Below are 22386 nucleotides of genomic sequence, written 5' to 3' on the forward strand. Positions count from 1 at the left end.
GCTTTTCTTTATCCTTGCAAATGTTAGGCCTGTAACCGCCATGGTCAGAACTACAGGGGTAACAGAGGTCCACCTGGTTCTAAAATCAGTATTGGTTTTGCTACAGGGGCCCTGGGCTGTCCTGCATCATACCTGGACCCTCTGTATTCTGCCACTGCAGAACATGGATGACAGTGTAAAAAAGTATATGGTGGCAGGGATTAGAAGATGGCAGTCACAAAGTGGCCGTAGAGAAAAAAAACTTCCACCATATTTGTATAAGAAGGATGCCAAAATACATTTCTTATGGTGTGGACTAACCTAGTTGGACGGACGACTCATAATCAAAGAGAAGCAATTCCTCTTGCTCCTTTTTGGCTGCTTGCTTAGCTTCTGCTGATTTCAAACAGCCAGAAAGAGCACTGTTAAAAGGGGGGAGGGGTGGCTGTCACAGGCATGGCCCTGAGGCCTAGTGAGGTTTATTTATACCCTGGAGGCCTAATAATCTGCTAAGAACTGTTTTATTAAAACATTAGAAAGTGATATAAACCTTCTTATTTTACCCTGTTGTCAACAAGGTACAACACCCGTTTAACTGTTTGATCACTTTAAAAAAATCACAGATTATAAAGTCTAGAACCCAGGTTTTTTAACCTGTCCTTGGGCCTTCCTAACAGGCCAGATTTTCAGGATCGCCTTGGGTGAGAGCAGATTTATATTTAACCATGTTTACTAATCAGCTTATTATTTCTCCTGTGCTCCAGTTCAGATATCCAGAAATTCTGGCCTGTTTGGGAGCCCTGAGGACAGGTTTGAAAACCAGTGGTCTAGAACCATTCTTTCCTCATCTAGGTATCATGAGCAAATGCACATTTTTCTGGTTATGTTCTCCTACTTTATATTAGCATTTAATGTTTGAATATGACAGTGAATTTGTGTTTGTTTTGTTGAATGTAAAACTATATATGAGTTTTCACTCATGTTTAAAAATCTTGGATGTGCTGAGAAAATTTGCAGTACTTTATTCAGATCCACATAGACGCATTTTAGGTTTGTATTACCTCAGACATAACCATTATGACTGCCTTTCAAGCACAGATACGCTGTTTGCAGTCAGTCTGGAGATAAATACAGTATTAGTTGAGATTTCATATAGTTAAAGAAGTTCAGATGATTGAGGAACTCTTACATGTTCTGACAGCTTTAGTGAGAATATGGTAGCTCAATATTTTCACACACCATTGTTTTGTAGCACATTGCCTTCCAATCATAATTTCATTCTTGCAGAGCGGCTATGTGACTGAAATATATACTAATGTATTTTTCTGTCAAAAATAAGAAAAACTATTTTTTTAGAATATATGGAAGTATAAAAATAAAATATTACTACAGCTAATCAATGTAACATCTATACAAAAGCAGTGTCCAATTTTACTGCTGGTTATTTTACTTAGTACTTATGTAAATGTATCATTGTCAATTCGGTTGTTTAATATTACAATTTATGAAAAAGCATTTAGTCAGCATGCAGGATACACAATTACAAGCTGCATGAACTGTCAGGGCAACACTAGTTTCTTTGCTTTTATCAGTTATATCTTTTGTATCATTAAGTTTTAGGTGATAAATCAGTAATTCAAAATAACCTTGTAACAGTGGGTATTAACATCAGTTCCTATTACTTTCTATGTGATGTTGAGGTGTTAGGGAATGGCCGCACAGAGGTAATGTGGTAGGGGCCCCCTTTGTGTTGGGGACTGTTTCAATGACTTGGGGTGCCCATGTGTGCTTAGGAAGGTTGCACCAGAGAGGGTCATTGGGTTCTATGCTAGCACTTGATAGTCGCTTAGTCAAAGTGAGGGGCACTAGGAATATCTGCAGTTAGGGTTGTTATGGTCAGTCATGATTAGGGAGCTCTGGTGAGTTATGTTAAGGGGACTGTGGTTAATCACAGTTTTGTGGCGCAGTGGGATATAACAATATAATGAGAGAAGATTATGGTTAGGTATAACTAACAGTGGGAGTTAACTGCAGTCAGGCAGATTTATTGTGTTAGGGGTTAACACAGAGGATTTGAATAGATTAACCGTGGCAGTAGAGGCCTAACAGGAGTAAAAGGATTACCTTATTATAATACAAGAACTGGCATAACAAGGTAACAGATTTTGTGTGCAAAAGAGTCTTTATATTTGTGACTGTTGACAAATAGATCTTGTCTGGTTATAAAGTATATCTGGAACAAGCAATAAAATAGCATTTACTCCTTATCGTAATGTGGTTACAATCATGCAACCATCAAAGGCAACAATCTCAAGCTGAAATCTCCATATAACGGGTTTATGTTTGTATCAAATATAAAATGAGTGAAAAACAAAATATTAATCATAATAAGCATTTGAATATGCAGCTTTGGGTTAAAGGACCCAATAACAATACAGATAGGGCGAGTACTAAGGGTTTGCCAGGTGTCCAGTATTCAACTGGACAGTCCGGTATTTTATGTTGAAATAGTTTTTATTTGTTTCCATACATCAAATATATAATAAACTGTACATTCTGAGAACAATATGTTCACTATCATGGACGATGTTACATTTTATAGCTTCATAGAAACATTTTGTGTATCATATTACCTTAGCAAAAATCTATATCAGGTATTATAAGTAAACAAAATTATACAACCTATTAAAAAAAAAAACCCAAAAAAACAAAAAACAAAACAAAAATAAAAATAAACCAAAATTAAACAATAACTATGTCTGTGTTGTGAGTTAGTTTCTTACGTAGCTTAATTTGAATTTGTCGTTTGGCCTAGTCATGTCTATATTTACAGAGTATTTAAGTTTTCCGTCAAAGTCTCCTATTTGTAGTGTCCACTACCCTTCCACTGAAGTATTGTGCATTATCCAGTAGAACCATATTTTATTGAATTTTTCTGTGTCCCCCTGTATCCATACTACCCTTTCATATGTGGTGTAGATATCTTGTATTTTGTCTAGAACCTCTCTCCAAATAGGTGGTCCCTCCTTCCAGTGTCTTGCTATGCAAACTCTAGTGGCCGTACAAATTATTTTAATGAACTTATTAATGCCTGGGTTCAAATTGGGAAATCGTCTGTGAAGGAGTGCTTGATCAATGGTTAGTACTATCTGTTCATCTAGTACTCTGCTAAGGAGGCCATTAACCATCTGCCATATATTTTTGATAGGTTCACAGTCCCACCACATGTGTCTATAAGACCCCTGTATCCCACAGGCTCTGTAGCATAATTTGGATTTGTTTACAGAGTAATGTGACGTTTTTAGGGGTGTAAGATACCACCTAAACGCTGTTTTTATTGAATTATCTCTAAGGTCTGCACTAATAAGGCCCTTGCATGATTCAAAATATAATTGGTCCCATTCATCTTTTGAAAGTTGATCAGCCCCATCCTCTTCCCATTTCAATACTATAGACGATTTATCGGTATAGTGTATATCCTGAATCATCATGTACAGTCTAGATATGAGTTGCTTTTCTCTGGTCGGATTTGAGCATATTCGTTCTAGAGTAGTGGGTGAGTGTTTCCCGTGGGAGATCCTATGTTTATTGAGGGCAGAGGAGATTTGGAGGTATAAGAACCAGTGTAGCTTGTGTGGGGTTATTTGTTCCTGCAAGTTATTGTATGAAATTATCTGAGATTGGGTGAGAAAATCCGCCACCCTGTAGAGCCCTTTGTTGGCCCATTTATCTATTAATCTGTGAGTTTCCCTAGGTAATAAGAATCTTATCGATTTAGCCCACGTCCCAGGAGGGAGTACTGTTGGGTGTTTGGTTAGCTGCTTCCAGTGGAAAAGTGTGTCCATTGTTGAAGGTAGACTAAGATTCTCCCAAGATGGGTCCCCTCCGGAGTCCCACAAAAGGTCATCTGTGTGATCTAATTCTATACTATCGGACTCATTTTTTGCCCAGACAACCTCCTGCAGAGGTTTATGAAGGAGTGAGGCTTGAGCTATTCTAGCTGCTAAATAGTAGTTTTGTAAATTCGGCACTCCCACTCCTCCCAAGCGTCTGTGTCTAGTCAATGTTGTGGAGGCTATCCTTGCTGTACCATCTCCTCTTAAAAAGGAGATTAACTCTGATTGTAATTTCTGGAGCTCCGAGGGAGGGACCCTGATCGGGAGTGCTCTAAAGAGGTATAAGATCCTCGAGAGAACATTCATTTTTATGGACGATAGGCGGCCATACCATGAAAAGGTGTTCCTTTTCCAAGATCTAAGATCTCGCCTAAAGGATTGTAGGAGTGGGGTATAGTTTAGTTTATATAAGCTGTCATAGGTATCTGAAATTTTTGTCCCCAAATAGGTGAGAGAGTCCCTAACCCATTTTATATTAAAGTTGATTTCAATTAGTTTTTTTGCGCGAGGGGTTAATGCTAATGGTAAAGCTTCACATTTGTCAACATTCACCTTATATCCTGAGATTTCCGCAAAATCATGTAAGACCCGGTAGAGATTAGTCAGAGAGCCAAATGGGTCTGTTAGGGTCAATAAAATATCGTCCGCAAAAAGCGAAAGCTTATATTCTGAGTTGCGGATCCTCACTCCTTTAATATCATTTGCATTTCTAATGGATGCCGCTAGGGGTTCGATGCATAAGGCAAATTGGAGTGGTGAGAGGGGGCACCCCTGTCTTGTTCCGTTTTGTATGTTTATGGTCCTAGACATATATCCTGCTGCGCTAATCGTGGCTTTAGGATTTGAATATATCCCTTTTAGTGCTTTTATAAACGATCCCACAAAACCCATTGTTGTGAGCACCTGAAACATATAGGTCCAGTCTATACGATTGAACGCCTTCTCCGCATCCAAGGAGAGGAGCAGAGAAGGCGTCCCCTTTCTTCTCAGGTGTTCAGTTAAGTCTATGGTTCTGCGGACATTGTCTGGGGCTTCCCTACCCTTAATAAAGCCCACCTGGTCGGGATGAAACAGGCGGGGTAATATCGTCTGGAGTCTGTTTGCCAATATTTTTGTCAGGATCTTAAGATCCTGGTTAATCAAACATATGGGTCTATAGCTTTGGCACCGAGTAGGATCTTTACCTGGCTTAGGGATAACTATAATTTTGGCTCAGAGCAAATCAGTGGGAATGTCGGATCCTAGCATTATATCATTGCAGAATTTTTGTAAGTGGGGTATTAAGGATATTTTAAATAATTTATAGTACTCGCTAGGTAGACCATCGGGACCCGCTGCTTTGCCTGATTTTAGATCTTTAATTACATTGAGGATTTCTTGCGTAGTGATCTCTGCATTGAGGATATAATTTTCTTCAGGGGTAATTGTGGGGAGGTTAGCTTGTTTTAGAAATCGAGATAATAGCCTTTGTGTCTGGTCAATATGTTGTACTTTTTGCCCATCATATAAGATTTCATAATAATTAGCAAATATATTAGCTATTTCCTGGGGGTTTGAAGTTTGGGTACCCTCCTTGGTATATAAATTAGTTATCGAATATAATTTAGTTCTATTACGTAGCTTATTGGCTAAATATCTATCGGGCTTATTAGAGTGTAAAAAATAATTAGCTTTTAGTTTTTGGAGGGCTCTCATCGCCGAATCATTTAGGATTTTCGATAGTAGCTTTCTCTTAGCTTGAAGGGTTCTAAATACTGTACTGGAAGATGTGTTTTTGTGTTGGGTTTCTAAGATAGCAATATCTGAATGGAGTTACTTAATGTTTTTATTTGCTAATGTGATGATCCTGGCTTTCTCCTTTATCAGAATTCCACGTATAAAGGGTTTATGCGCAGCCCAGGGGCTGAGTGAATTGATAGTGGAGCTAACATTTGAAGACCAGTATTCCTTCATTAATCTCCCTATCTCAGTGTGAAATTGTGCATTTTGGAGTATAGATGGGTCAAATGTCCAGGATTTTTGGCGTTGGAAATCAATTAGCCCTGTCAAGGTGAGTTGGACTATCGAATGGTCCGACCAGACACATGGGTGGATATTGTAGGAGATGATATTAGGTATCAGGGTTTGACTAGTCCATATGCAATCTAGTTTTGTATAGCTATTATGGGCGTGTGAGTAAAATGTATGATCTGTTGTGTTACCATATAGTGTTTCCCATGTGTCTAGTAAGTTATGTTCTGAAATCGATTCCCTTATAGATTTTGTTATTGATAGTTGTCTGAGGTGTTTGTTTGAAGGTTTAGTTAACTTCCTAGAAGAGTGAGTTGTAATATTGATATTAAAATCACCCCCAAGTATTATTCTGGAGTGAGACCATTGTGTTAACATATGAGAGACATGGTGAAAGAAGGTGTGTTGGCCATCATTTGGGGCATATACGTTGCAAAGGGTGACTGTCATACCTTGTATGCGACCTCTAACAATGAGAAATCTCCCCTCAGGGTCTTTTATAACCTCGTAGGTCTCAAATTGTAGGGAAGAGTGTATAAGTATTGAGACACCCCTCTTTTTCTGGTCTAATGTGGAGTGAAAGTGGGTCGGGAACTGTCAATGCCAATATTTAGGGATCAAGGTCTGTGTGAAATGTGTCTCTTGAAGAAACACAATTTTAGCTTTTAGCTTTATATATTGGGTAAGGGCTACCTTGTGTTTGATATTGGTGTTGAGGCCTCTCACATTGTGTGAGAGAACAATGAAGTCATGGGTCATGGGGACTAAAGGCGTTGTCACTTCGTATGCTATCAGTGCCGTAACTGAGTGATGGGTATTGTGGTGTTTGACCTTTGTACTCTGTCTGACAAGCATATAGAGGCCACACAAACATGTAAATATGAACAATAAAAAAACTTGTTAACATATCAAACTGTGAATGAAACAAATTAGAAAAACATATATAACAATTGTTCAGGCTTATCGCCCGATTAGAACTTTGATGTCCATCTTACCCCTGTAAAGAGAAGAAAAGATAGAAGAGAAGAAAAAAGAAGAAGAAAAAAAAGAACAGACAGACACAGGGGGGGGAGAACACTACAAAAGAAAATAAATTGTAAACAGCCTGCTATGTGCAGGTTATTGAAGTAGCTTATGTGGAGCTAAAATAATAACAAAGGTTATCTAAACTTTAGTGAATTTCGAGCAAAGTCTCTGGATACAGTTCATAATGTTCAGTGTTGTTGTATTCGGAGAGATATAGTGTCTCTTAATATATCTTTAGAGTCATTGCAGCATCATCATTATTACCCAGAGAAGCATCTAAACTTGTGGGTTAGCAGTTTATACTGCAGTATGAGGGGCAACTCCCTAGTGTACAGGAATAAAGAAAATCCCGATATGGGTTCTCACCCTGAGCATGGGTGTCTTAGTCTCTACCTAGGGGATAGATGAAGGCAAACAAGATCAATGTCAAAAAACTTTGTATACTCATCTGCAACTTGTCCTGCTGTGAAGTCATGTGCGAAAGCGCCACGTGGGTTGTAGAACTTCTTTACTTTCAGGAATCATTTTGGTTTCTTCTTGGTGACTTTAACCCACTTGGCTCTTTTATGATTGACCTCATTTGGGGTCTGACGTTCAGCTTCAGAATCGCTGAGAGTGGGTGATAGATCCGGTGAATCTAAGCCCAGATATTCACAGATCTCTGGGATATCCTTCCTATCTTTTATCGATAGGGTTTTTCCTTCATGTATAATATTTAAGGCAAAGGGGAATCCCCAGCGGTAATTTATTTGGGACTTTCGAAGCAGTTGTGTGAGTGATCCTCTCCTCTGTAAGGTACGCACACATAGGTCTTGGTAGAACTGTACGACTGCACCTTGATATTTGAAGGTTGGGTTTTTTCTGGCTGCCATAAGGATCGCTTCTTTTTCAGGGAATTGAAGTAACTTAACTATCACGTCCCTGGGTGGATAGTCTCCCTTTGGTTTTGCTTTTAGGGCCCTGTGAGCCCTCTCTATCTGAAAGCTATCCTCTTCTGAGCAACCAGTGATTGCTCTAAATAGTTGTTTTAGGTAGTTCTGGAGGTCTGACTGCGTTATGATTTCCGGGACTCCCTTCAGCCTCAGATTGCTTCTGCGTGAGCGATTCTCTAAATCCTCCATTTTGTCCTGGAGCAGATCTAGTTCTTGTTGAAGGTCTTGTGTTGTTTGAGTCAAAGTAGTCACCTTTTCCTCCACATTATTTTCATTATCCTCCAATGCCGAAACTCTGGTACCCAAGTCATGTATCTCATGTTTTACTTCTGTTATGCTATTGGTGATGGTGGTTTGGAAGGAGTCCATTGTTCCACACTTTTTCAAAGTTCTTATCAATATCCTTCTTAGAGACCAAAGTCTTAATATCCGCTCTTGTGACAGGGGTTAAATCAGCGTCACATGTCTGGGAGTCTGAATCTGCTTCCATGTCCTCCTCTTGTTCTGTATCTCGGGGTTCCATTATTTTCTCCCCTTTAGAGGATTTAAAAAAAAGATTGGCTGCTGCTGCTTTCCCTGATGTTGTAGGCTTGTTTATTTTCCTGGTTGCCATTATCAAATATGTTATTTATCTCTACTGCAGCGAGGAAATATGCCTGAGAGTGTTGTCCTCTGTAGTGATGCAAACTTTATCTTGCAGTGGATTAGGTGCTCTGTGTCAGTCTCTGAATGTTATGATTACGTATGTTTCTCCAAAGGCATTAATTGAGGCAAATATGTGATTTGATCTTTAGGAGTAGTACTTATCTTTTCAGAGATATACTGTTGAAATGAGATACACGACTGGGCCCCGCAGCCTCATCTGTAAAAACTGTCTGAAGGTAGGGGTGACTCAGATATTCAGCAGGAATCTCGCTATTTCAAAGTCTCCTGTGTTCCTTCAGCTGTGTATATTAGGGTTAATGGAGTGTCCCAAGTCAGCCTCTACTTCTAAAAGTATACATTATATTACCAGAGTCACCTTCAAATTCACTACTTATTTAATGTGCGTTTCTGCAGCTCATTAGGTTTAGCGTAATAAAGTCCTTACTGTAAGCATCTTGCAATCCCCACCAACTCACATATTAGTATTGATCAGCATCAAGGGTCAAATATATATACAGCAGTGTAGGCATCTGATAAGAGTAATATCGCAAATGTTGCGTTGCAGATGTTCATTTGAGGCTCTTCTAGATATTTATATTATGTCTATTTTGCATATTGCTTACTAGTGAGATACACTTTACTTGCGATGAGACTTATAGACAAGAGTAGAGTCAAGTTCCCCCTGTCTCTGCTGCAGTATCATCCCATGCTGTCTGTTAAAATGGCGCCTCCTCATAACTTCCTCAGAGCGGCCTCTCCCCTAATTCCTCTTTTTGTGCACATTACTGGACTTCTGATGTTTCATCTCTTCCTCCTTTCAGTCTGGAATGATAACCGCAACCGGACTGGGGTTGTTCACTAGCTTTCCAGTAGTTTAAAAGCTCCTTTGTAGATAGTCCTGAACGGAGCAGCACAATTATGCTGCCATCTTCTTTCCCGGTCAGGCTCCGCCCCCCCAGTCTGGTATTTTAGCAGGCTGTCCAGTAAAATCTTCACAAAAATACTGAACATTTAAATGTCTAGTTTTTTTTAAAGTTAGTGAGTTTTAACTAAATGTAAAGGACCTCCTATGCCTCAATGCATTACAAATATGGAGCAGAAAAAATAGTAAGAGGTAGAGAAGAGGGTCAAATCACTGATTTTTATGTGTTACTGAAAAAAAAGGGGAAAAAAATTGGCCAAGAGGTAAATGACAGCTTAACTGTTAAAAAATAAAAGTGTGGGACTTTGGGGGGCATTGCTTGACCCCACCTACAATCGGGCCTAGTCATATAGTGTATCTCCAGTATTTTTGTGGAGAACAGCTGGCAACCCTACATGTACTGAATAAGCAGAGTCTTATTATTCAATGTCTTTTGTAAGCAAGATTAAATGTTTTATCTGACTGTGGTCTTGATTCCTTTCTTATTTTCTGATATTCATGCATTGAAAAAGGGGATCAACTGATTTTTTTTATTGTTTTATCAAAATAATCACAATCTTTCCGAGTCAAACACAGCCATGGTTGGTTATTCACATGATATTCAATCACCATTTCACCACATTAGCTTCCTTAACGAATGATAAAGGTAGATTACCAAAAACTGAATTGATACATGAAAGAAACACAACTGAGCAACAAACACTAAAATCCAATACAACAGATTGGAGCGTTTTTTTGCATTACATCGCATCCCTATCACAAACTTTGACAACATGACCAATTTGCAGCTCCATCGTCATTTGGAAACCATTTAAAGATACACTTAGAGGCCACGAAGGACACTGAATGCATGGGGTGTTTGGGAGTGATCATGATTACTTGGTTTTGTAGCTCGTCAATGTGTAATGCTACACATGCAGTATATGACAGTGTAAAGAATATACATATGCATTTGTGTTTAAAAATCATGTTATTTGTATGTTTAAGTTATGGGGCTGTGTTTTAAATATTTTCGGGCAATATGGCAGGAGTTTCTTTGTGTAATGTGATACATTTTTGTCATTGTTATTTATTTTTGGTAATGTATGACAATGACTCCTTTTCGAATCATGAAAAGAGATTGAAGAAATAAAAATATAAATATAATTTTTTGCTAAACTTTGTATTTTGTTATCATAATTAATTTACCAGTATACAGATCACAAATGGGATATATAGAGTTGCGTATAAGCATCTGACATTTCATTGTAGTATTTGTAACAGAAGTGGGGCTGTTAGGCCCTGGGACACATGAAGCTATAAGTAATATGAAAAAAAAAAAGGTGTTGATATGTACTGATGTATTGATAGGTACTCATGTATGACATTGTCTCAAACCTGGTGTTGATGTGTGACATCTGTACATATGTGGGTATAGAGCATTTATTAAGTACCTTTGGAATTTGATGTGTCTTTTGTGTTAATATTTGTTGCTATTTAGTTGATAAAGTGTGGTTGGAAGGATTGTAATCGCCAAAACCAATGTTGTCGTGCGTTTTGTGGTTGACTTTTCCGATATCCTATCTGATCTTTTTCCAATACAGAAATGGTGTTATCTTTTGGATTAGAAAAGAGGGGGGGCACTCCTATGGGTATAACAAGGGGGGCTTAATTAATGTATCGGCGTTGGCCTTAATAGTAATGGTAATGTTGCCCTTAGGTGCTGTGTACTGATTAACTTTAACTGGAAATGCAACTATAGAAAGTTGCAAAAAAGTGTACACACATTAGCACTCATACCTTGTATAGTTAGATTATATATGTTGCTGTGGTTAGTTTGTACGCAAGAAAAAACACATTGAAACATAAACTTTAATAAGTATTTAATACTTAAGTGATCCCAATTTTTTTTAACAATCTTATTAAAGTTTATGTTTTAATGTGTTTTTTCTTGCGTACAAACTAACCACAGCAACATATATAATCTAACTATACAAGGTATGAGTGCTAATGTGTGTACACTTTTTTGCAACTTTCTATAGTTGCATTTCCAGTTAAAGTTATCTTTTGGATTGTCATTTATCCAATGTTGGAAAAAGTGCATTGGGGGCAAATAAACACAATCAGAAAGATTGTTAGTTAAATAAGCGTATTGTGAATTTTAAACATACTTAATTTGCATAATTCTGCTAAAATATATCAGTGAGACCTGAATGTGTAAAATGCTTAGAGCATATCAAGAGAATTGTGAGAGTCAGACATACATTACCTTAGTAATTCCCCTATTCAGCCCAGGGAACTCCTCTGTCCCTCCCACTTTCTTTTTATTTTATATTGAACAGACACAAGGTGCAGGTGTTATTTGTGGAAGATACACAGAAATATACAAAGTAGAATCCTAATTTGTTAAAGATACACAGAAACTTTGAAAGTATAATCAGATTTTTTTTAAATCACAAGCCTAAATACCCTATTGTAGACAGAACCTAAATGCATTAAAATACAAACCACAAAGTGTAATTGTAGTAAAACTATCATATCACAAAGGTAAATGCAGGGAACGTCCCTGAGAGAAATATAGCAAGATTTGTCTTTCTAGAATCTTGTGAAGGATCTAAGTGCTGTAGGATCATTTTAGATCATCTCATCTGACCAGTGAGCTTTAGATAATCAGGCCCTAAGCCTTTTAACTTGTGGTTATTATTTTTGTTTATTAGGATTTTAAAATACATGCACATGTTTCCTGAAAATTTAAAATGTTTACTAGACTGAAAAAATACACTAATTTTCAGAATTGAAGCCTTTGAATATTATTTAAAGATATTTTAAATCTCAGTAATAAAAACAGAAAACAATTCAGAGAATTGTTTGTTTTTGACATTGTTATATTTATTAAAGATCACATGCTCTCTAATTACTGAGCATATTATTGCCTGAGTTGTGAAGTTTCAAATGCAAAATTCATTGATCAATGAAAAAGTTGTTACTATATAATTGTATTTAACTTCACTCACAGATGTTCTTGCTAAAAGATAAAATAGGAAACATATGTACAATATTTTGTAGAGAAACTTGCTCTTGTCAATTTAGTTAAATCAAAACATACTGCATTATCATGTTCTATTATTTGATATTTTCAGGGTAATCAGTTCAATTAAACATATTTTGTAAGATCTAACTCTGTGGCTGCACAATGAATAACAAGTTTGTAATATATAGAGAAATTGACAATAAAGGCTCCTGGTGAAGAAATAGATAACTACTAAACTGAGGGCCAACAACAATGAAAATGGATTAAAGGACTATCAGGGTTTATCCATAACACATTTATTAAATTAAAATTTCAAGTTGTTTGAATAAATAGGAAAATCCTTAGGGTTTGGCAGTCTTATGTGGTAATGTTCCAATTTGTATCCACTATATTCTTTTACCTCCTCAAATCAGCAGTCAACACAAATGATATTGAATTCATGGACTATAAGGCTTCAACTATAGAAATTAAATAGCAATCAAATATTTAAAGTCCTTTAGATACAAAGTAAAATACTCAGGGTTTTGCAGTTCACGTGTACCCAAGTACTAATTTTGATCAAATATACATTTTGAATTTGAACCATAATTATTTTCATGCCTAAATCAATAGCAGACACATGATACTTTATTAATGGACTGTATGGAGTTAACAATAACATTCATATTTTAATTTAAAAATTCATGTCATTAAAGACAATGGTAAATTCTTAGGGTTTGGCAGTCTTATATGCCGAAGATCAAACATTTTCCCAGAACACATTTTGAAATTTAAGGAATAAATCAACTACTGACAAAAATAACACTGGGATCTCATGGACTATTAGAGCTTAACAATACCAATCATATTTAATCAAATTTTTCAAGTCCTTTAGATACAAAGGGATGTCCTCAAATTTTTATCCAGTATACATTTCAGAATTTGAAGAATAATCCATAAATCAATACCTGACATTAACTATACTGGATTTATAGGCCATTGGGATTTAAATTGTAATCTAAAATTGCAAATCCTTTTTATATAAAAGAAAATGCTTAAGATTTGGCAATCATATGTGCTTAAGTTCCAGTTTTATTCAGAATACATTTTGGAATTTGAACAATCTTTTGCATCTCTAGTCTCATATTCATAAAAATGCTTAGAATAAAGGTGAAAATCAATTTTTCATTTTGGAGTTTGAAGAACAATTCTTTGCATTCATAATTTGATAATCAGATTAATTAATTTAGCATTTAATATGAATAACATTTTTGAAAAGCACGGTGTAATGAACTATTGACATAGTATTAGATATTAAATATACACATTCACCCCAATGGCCTTTTACACTCAATTAGCAATTTACTTAATGAGGTTTCTGACTTCTAAATATGATTTTGATGAATGCAAGCACCGTAGAAGAACACATGAGAGTAAAATATCAAAGAATCCACTTGTGGTGGATATTGGAAATAATGATCCTAAGAAAATGTACACAGTTTAATTAACCGCATTGATTAAATCAATATAATTCAACAGCTTAGTGCTCAAATCATCTTAATCTCATTAAAAGTAATTCAGGCCTCAATAATTGATTAATAATGCATTATAGTTTATGAATTATTGACTTCAACTTATTATTCTTGTGCTGCTATCTGCACGCCAATAAGCACAGAATGTTAATTACAAAGGCTGAAGCTTGTATTTCAATAACTTGTGAAAGCTAAACATGACAGTTTTAGTAATGAAGGACATATCAGATTCTGCTAACACTTTAATATAGATTTTCAAAGCATTTATTTTCTTTTTTTTATTGAAATGGATTTCTAAAGAATTGTGATACTTAATTGTACTAATTGATTTGGAAGGATGCATCTCTTTTGTGAACATTGATTCAAGAGATTCAACTTCAGATAATAAGACCTTTGAAAACAATGATAATAAGTGAGTAATTTGTTTTGTGTTAGTAGTTCAAAATGTCTTACATCCTAGTATGCTACTGTTATGTAGGTTAACTTTTATGGAGTCAAACTGACACTTCATTCATTTTGATCATGATTTTAATTTGCAGAAGATACTACATTATAGACTGCTGGAGAAATGTATTATATTGTAGATAAAATAATCTGTATTTACCATAGTTTTCTACATATTAAAAGGATCCTAAACCCAATTTTTTTATTTCATGATTCAGACAGAGCATGCAATTTTAAGCAATTTTCTAATTTACTACTATTATCAATGTTTCTTTATTCTCTTGGTAGCTTTATTTCAAAAAGCAGGAATATAAGCTTAGCAGCCATGCCATTTTTGGTTCAGACCCTGAATAGCACTTGCTGATTGGTGGCTACATTTAGCCACCAATCAGCAAGCGCAATATAGGTGCTAACTTTCATTCCTGCTTTTCAAATAAAGATTCCAAGAGAATGAATAAACATTGATAATAGGAGTAAATTAGAAAGTTGATTAAAATGGAATGCTCTATCTGAATTATGAAAGAAACAATTTGGGTTTAGTATCCCTTTAATTAGCTTTTTCTATTAATTTAATGAGCCAATGGATCTTGATAATTGTATTTATAGAAGATTTATTATATATATATTAACTACAAGGTGATAAAAAAACAGAAATTAAAAATGATCATTAATGCTATATGTGCAGGTTTTCAGAAGAGTATGGCAGTTGAGTTTGGGTTCTGATCAATAGCTTCTGTAGCTTCTTCCCATGTAATGAATGAATATTAAATACACAAATTAAAATTGAAAAGTCTTCAGTGGGGTTCGAATCTACAATAGGTGTTACGCATCCTGTGTTCTCTGCCTAGGAATTATTTAGATTTATATAAATTCTCTCCATATTTCTTTAAAAGAAAAGAAAATAAGACTTTTTTTACATAAGCATGGAAGGACAGATTACATGTATAATATCCTAATATTTTATAAACTAAACAGTATGGGCGCGATCCGATATCGATCGCAGTTTGCGGCGCAAGCGAGGAGACCGGTGTCGCCCGCAGTTTCAGCTCGCAACTCGAGCTATCCCATATATGGCGCCGTCAGATGCTAACGTGCCGTAAGTCTCACAAACCAGCGATGTCCAGAAATCTGCGTAAATACAAATTTCTGGCGTCGCCAGTGACTTGCGCCACGTTAGAAACTGCCGGCGCCTATAAAACCTGACTAAAGTTTAAAACACCCGCACTGTCTAACACGCCTCCCTAACATAGCCCGCACTGTCTAACACGCCTCCCTAACATAGCCCGCACTGTCTAACCCTCTATCCGCTATCCCCCCTCACTAGCCTAACAATAAAAATGCTATTAACCCCTAAACCGCCGCTCCTTTACCCCGCCGCAACCTAATAAAATTATTAACCCCTAAAACCGCCGCTCCCGTACCCCCGCCGCCAGCTATATTATATCTATAACCCCCTAAAGTGAGCCCCTAACACCGCCGCCATCTATATTAAAATTATTAACCCCTAATGTAAGCCCCTTACACCGCCGCCATCTCTATTAAAATGATTAACCCCTAATTTAATCTACCTACCCCGCCGCCAGCTATATTATCTATATTAACCCTAAGTATATTATAGTTAATATAGGTATTACATTATATATATTAACTATATTAACCCTAATTATATTAGGGTTAATATAGTTAATATAGTTACTATAGTATTTATATTAACTATATTAACTCTATCTAACCCTAACTAAATTTATATTAAATTAATCTAATTCATTTATAAACTAAAATATTCCTATTTAAATCTAAATACTTACCTATAAAATAAACCCTAAGATAGCTACAATATAATTAATAATTACATTGTAGCTATGTTAGGGTTAATATTTATTTTACAGGTAAATTGTTAATTATTTTAACTAGGTATAATAGATATTAAATAGTTATTAACTATTTAATATCTACCTAGTTAAAATAATTACCCAATTACCTGTAAAATAAATCCTAACCTAAGTTACAAATACACCTACACTATCAATAAATTTAATAAACTACTAACATCTATCTAAAAATACAATTAAATTAACTAAACTAAATTACAAAAAAAAACAAACACTAAATTACAAAAAATAAAAAAAAGATTACAAGATATTTAAGCTAATTACACCTATTCTAAGCCCCCTAATAAAATAATAAACCCCCAAAATAAAAAAAATTCCCTGCCCTATTCTAAATTCAACAAATTTCAAAGCTCTTTACCTTACCAGCCCTTAAAAGGGCCTTTTGTGGGGCATGCCCCAAAGAATTCAACTCTTTTGCATACAACAAATACAATACCCCCCCCCATTACAACCCACCACCCACATACCCCTATTCTAAACCCACCCAAACCCCCCTTAAAAAAGCCTAACACTACCCCCCTGAAGATCTCCCTACCTTGTCTTCACCACACCGGGCCGAACTCCTGATCCGATCCGGGCGATGTCTTCCTCCAAGCGGCAAAGAAGAATTCTTCCTCCGGCGACGTCTTCCTCCAAGCGGCAGCAAAGTCTTCATTCTTCCGGCGGCATCTTCAATCTTCTTTCTTCGCTCCGCCGCCGCGGAGCATCCATCCCGGCCGACTGCTGAACTTGGAATGATGTACCTTTAAATGACGTCATCCAAGATGGCGTCCGCCGAATTCCGATTGGCTGATAGGATTCTATCAGCCAATCGGAATTAAGTTAAAAAAATCTGATGGGCTGATTGAATCAGCCAATCAGATTCAAGTTCAATCCGATTGGCTGATCCAATCAGCCAATCAGATTGAGCTTGCATTCTATTGGCTGATCGGAACAGCCAATAGAATGCGAGCTCAATCTGATTGGCTGATTGGATCAGCCAATCGGATTGAACTTGAATCTGATTGGCTGATTCAATCAGCCAATCAGATTTTTTTAACTTAATTCCGATTGGCTGATAGAATCCTATCAGCCAATCGGAATTCGGCGGACGCCATCTTGGATGACGTCATTTAAAGGTACATCATTCCAAGTTCAGCAGTCGGCCGGGATGGATGCTCCGCGGCGGCGGAGCGAAGAAAGAAGATTGAAGATGCCGCCGGAAGAATGAAGACTTTGCTGCCGCTTGGAGGAAGACGTCGCCGGAGGAAGAATTCTTCTTTGCCGCTTGGAGGATGACATCGCCCGGATCGGATCAGGAGTTCGGCCCGGTGTGGTGAAGACAAGGTAGGGAGATCTTCAGGGGGGTAGTGTTAGGCTTTTTTAAGGGGGGTTTGGGTGGGTTTAGAATAGGGGTATGTGGGTGGTGGGTTGTAATGGGGGGGGGGTATTGTATTTGTTGTATGCAAAAGAGCTGAATTCTTTGGGGCATGCCCCACAAAAGGCCCTTTTAAGGGCTGGTAAGGTAAAGAGCTTTGAAATTTGTTGAATTTAGAATAGGGCAGGGATTTTTTTTTTATTTTGGGGGTTTATTATTTTATTAGGGGGCTTAGAATAGGTGTAATTAGCTTAAATATCTTGTAATCTTTTTTTTATTTTTTGTAATTTAGTGTTTGTTTTTTTTTGTAATTTAGTTTAGTTAATTTAATTGTATTTTTAGATAGATGTTAGTAGTTTATTAAATTTATTGATAGTGTAGGTGTATTTGTAACTTAGGTTAGGATTTATTTTACAGGTAATTGGGTAATTATTTTAACTAGGTAGATATTAAATAGTTAATAACTATTTAATATCTATTATACCTAGTTAAAATAATTAACAATTTACCTGTAAAATAAATATTAACCCTAACATAGCTACAATGTAATTATTAATAATATTGGTAGCTATCTTAGGGTTTATTTTATAGGTAAGTATTTAGATTTAAATAGGAATATTTTAGTTTATAAATGAATTAGATTAATTTAATATAAATTTAGTTAGGGTTAGATAGAGTTAATATAGTTAATATAAATACTATAGTAACTATATTAACTATATTAACCCTAATATAATTAGGGTTAATATAGTTAATATATATAATGTAATACCTATATTAACTATAATATACTTAGGGTTAATATAGATAATATAGCTGGCGGCGGGTAGGTAGATTAAATTAGGGTTAATCATTTTAATAGAGATGGCGGCGGTGTAAGGGGCTTACATTAGGGGTTAATAATTTTTATATAGGTGGCGGCGGTGTAAGGGGTCAGATTAGGGGATAGATAAGGTATGATGGCGGCGGTTTTAGAGGCTCACAGTAGGGGGTTAGTTTATGTAGATGGCGGCGGGGTCCGGGAGCGGCGGTTTAGGGGGTAATAACTTTATTAGGGATTTCGGGGGGGGGGGATCGCGGTTGACAGGTAGATAGACATTGCGCATGCGTTAGGTGTTAGGTTTATTTTAGCAGATCGCGGTTGACAGGGAGATAGACATTGCGCATGCGTTAGGTGTTAGGTTTATTTTAGCAGATCGCGGTTGACAGGGAGATAGACATTGCGCATGCGTTAGGTGTTAGGTTTATTTTAGCAGCCAGTTTAGGAAGTTACGGGGCTCCAATAGTCAGCGTAAGGCTTCTTACGGCTGCTTTTTGTGGCGAGGTGAAAATGGAGTAAGTTTTCTCCATTTTCGCCACGTAAGTCCTTACGCTGCATATTGGATACCAAACTGCGCGGGTTTGGTATACCTGCCTATGGCCCAAAAAACTGCGGGCGACGGCAGAAATATACGCGCGTAACTTCTAGCTTACGCCGTATATAGGATACCAAATCCGCGCAATTATTGGCGTCGCCGGCTTTTGCGGGCGACGATTTTTATCGGATCGACCCCTATAACTTAAAAGAAAGGTGGATACGATTTGGGAGTGAAATCACTATTTGTTATATTTTAGGAAGATGTGAGTTTTCCCAAATGTATCCTGATGTAACATTTCCACATGCAAATTTAAGGGGCAGAGACTTTCACTTGTGTTAGCAAGCTTCAGCTCAAGGCTTTTTTTTTTTAGTCATTTGAATTTTGTCATTTCTGACATTGGACATTCCATATATGTGTATGCTTTACGGCTGTACCTTTATATAGATCCCCGGTGGTCTGTGATTTACCAGCTGCCTAGGAAAAACGGAGCAAAGCCTTGATTGAGTCACATAAAGGAGCACAATGATTTATGTTTATAAACAGGGGGATAAACACATATTAAAAGAAAGTCAGCACAGCTCATAAAAAGATTTATTGAAAAAACAGATGTTTTTTAGTATTTTGCAGGTTTTTGTTTCTTAGTATTGTATGCACCACAGAAGTAGGTTTTAATAAAAGCTGATATTTCTATAGAAACTTTTTAAATAAATCCTCATAAATTTGAATGATAACAAAATAAATTGCTAACTTTTTCAACTGGAAAAGAATAAGCCTAGTAAAATTTGCTTGTCTGACACCACCAGTAAGAATAGATGTCAACTACTTAAGCTTTACCACCTATGACAGGAGAGTCTTTTTTAATAAAACAGAGTATTTTTAATAAATAAGATCTAGTCATGGATGTTATAGTATTAAATAACACTAATTTTTTCATCATTCCTAATTATAAAAAGTAAAGTAACATGGTTCAGATATTTAAGCATCATATTTAATATTTGAGAACTAATGAAAGTTTAAATTTGGAAACAATTTGCCACTACCTCCATTGCATTAAGTGATTCACCCAATATCTGCCAGAATTCCCTGATCACCCCTTATACCTAATTAATATCATATTTGCTAGAATACCCCTTCTACTTTACATCTTCCCCATTAATCCACCAACATAATACCTTTCAAAAACAAATATTTGGAAATCTTTATTCAATTTATATTACTGCAAGGGGTTCAGCTTTGATGCTGAACCTTTCACCTAGCCCTGATTGCCTAATCAGACAGTTTGCCATAATCTACCAGATAATTCTTTCCACACTGAGGCAAATTACTGCAAGAGAACATTTCTGGAAGTGGCTGAATATGAGGAGTTAAACTTAATCAACATTTTTGCAGGGTTAAAAAGGAGGAACAGTGGCTTTGATGAAAAAGCATCTTTATAATGCTGAAACTAGTATTTAGATAGGAACTTATATTTTGAATGAGAGTCCTATATGTGGATTTGGAGGTTCAATGTAGGTTTTAAACTGGAGGAGTCTTAGAGTGGAAGAGGGCATCTTTTATGTTTTAATGAGTCTCATAGTTTGGGATTACCATGGGCTCCCTGCAGAGGGTGGTTGTTGTAGTGGTAGAGAGCAGTACTCAAATGGACACAATTGTGATTAATAATGAAAGGTTAATTACATAAAGAGGTTAATGTTGTGACCGCAATGTGATAGTTGGGGGAAGGGATCATTGTATTGAGGTTATTCATAATGAGTAACAGTTAAATATTTAGAGAATATTGCAGAGGTCGGTGGCCAAATGGATATGGAAATCACAATTAAATGTGAAACCCAAAATGTATCATTCCTGATTCAGATAAACCATATGAATATCCAATTACTTCATCACATTTGCTTCATTCTTTTGGAAGCCTTTATTGAAGGATCAGCAATTCACTACTGGGAGCTAGCTTGACAATGAATTAGTCAATGCAAAGGGTCATATATGTGCAGCCACCAATCAACAGCTAGCTCCCAGTAGAGTATTGAAGTTCATGAGCCTCCTTAGGTATGTTTTTCAATTAAGTATACTAGGGAATCAAAGTTTTGTTTTGTAGTGGAGGCTGTAAGAATGTATTGATACTACTGATCATAATGTTTGCATGTAAATATAAATTGTTATATTTGCATTATAATTTTATTTATTTATTTTTAAGAAAAACATAACTGTACAAATCAGTGTATAAAACTGTGTTTAATGCCAAAGTCTAAGCTCTCAATCATATGCTCACAACTTGTTAAAGAACATCAAAATTAAACATTAAAGATTCAGAGAGACATCTTTACTTTCATTTACCTATTTCTCTTGGAATTCCTTCTTGAAACTTTGTTCCTTTCCATGAGAGCATACTGGGGTAGGCTAAATATTACACACGTGTCTACAACAATGTTTTAATAATATTATACACTTAGTGCTCAAAAGGAAGTCAATTGAAAAGGTTTATCAAATTATACACTGTACCTAAATCGTGACCTTATAATTATGACTTGTATGTCTCTTTATTATGCCCAATTAAGTCCTCACTTAATGTAAATTACAATATGATACCCTATGCCACACTTCATGCAAGGAAGTATTTTATCTTTTCCATTAACTGAAGTCTTAAGCCCTGAGATTTGTTTACTTGGTTGAAAACTTTGGCATTAACAAAAGTTGCCGTCATTGAGAGTTATATAAAATATATTATGACTTTAAGTAGGCTTCAAGTTGCTAAATGCTCCCTTGCCTTTCTAGCTAGTGATCGTTTCCCAATTAAATCTGTCTTTATTGTTTTCAGTGAACTCTCAGAGTACATTTCAATTTAAAGTAAATAGGACATTTTTTCAAAGTGCAACTTATCTTTTATTGCCAAAGGGAATATAAATAGACTGTTCCATTAACAGTAGTTAATGGTTAAATGGAATAAAAACGTCTCAGATCAGATTGACAAAGTAATATCTGCTGCCATATGAGAGATGAATTGAGCATATATTTCTCTCTGTTGTGTCTCGTCAGACTAATAAATCGGAATGTTCTGAGACAGGTGACCTAGGTTTGTCTCTCTTTGTTTTTCTTAAATCGCTCCCTCTAGGCCCACACTTGTGCTTCCATTATGTTAGCTGATCATACTGTCTGTCTGGCTCAGTCTTAACTGTTAATTAGATCACTGGACAGGAAGTCACTACCTTAAAATTAGAGTAATGGCACACTTTAGTAATATAAAAACATTTTCCACCTTTAATGCTTATAAAAAAAACATGTTTTCTGTCTCATATTATAATTAGGTAGCAATCATATAATATCTATCTATCTATGATCTATACATTTAATATGTATTATATTATTATGTTACAATATTTATAAAATCCTGGATCAAGAACACACTC

The 22386-nt window shown here is 36.1% G+C and overlaps 2 protein-coding genes across 2 annotated transcripts in view; one reads left to right on the forward strand and one right to left on the reverse strand.

Moving 5' to 3' along the window:
• Window positions 1-19444, reverse strand: part of LOC128663351 (uncharacterized) — a 172324-nt gene extending 152880 nt beyond the window's left edge. Inside the window, exon 1 of the mRNA XM_053717647.1 lies at window positions 19417-19444. The gene's annotated coding sequence lies outside the window, so the exon portion shown is untranslated. The remainder of the gene's footprint in view (window positions 1-19416) is intronic.
• The window catches only part of AGBL1 (AGBL carboxypeptidase 1), a 1247389-nt gene that overhangs the window by 440549 nt on the left and 784454 nt on the right, over window positions 1-22386 (forward strand). The window lies entirely within an intron of this gene.

Source organism: Bombina bombina, chromosome 6, assembly GCF_027579735.1.
Source record: "Bombina bombina isolate aBomBom1 chromosome 6, aBomBom1.pri, whole genome shotgun sequence".
Taxonomy (NCBI): domain Eukaryota; kingdom Metazoa; phylum Chordata; class Amphibia; order Anura; family Bombinatoridae; genus Bombina; species Bombina bombina.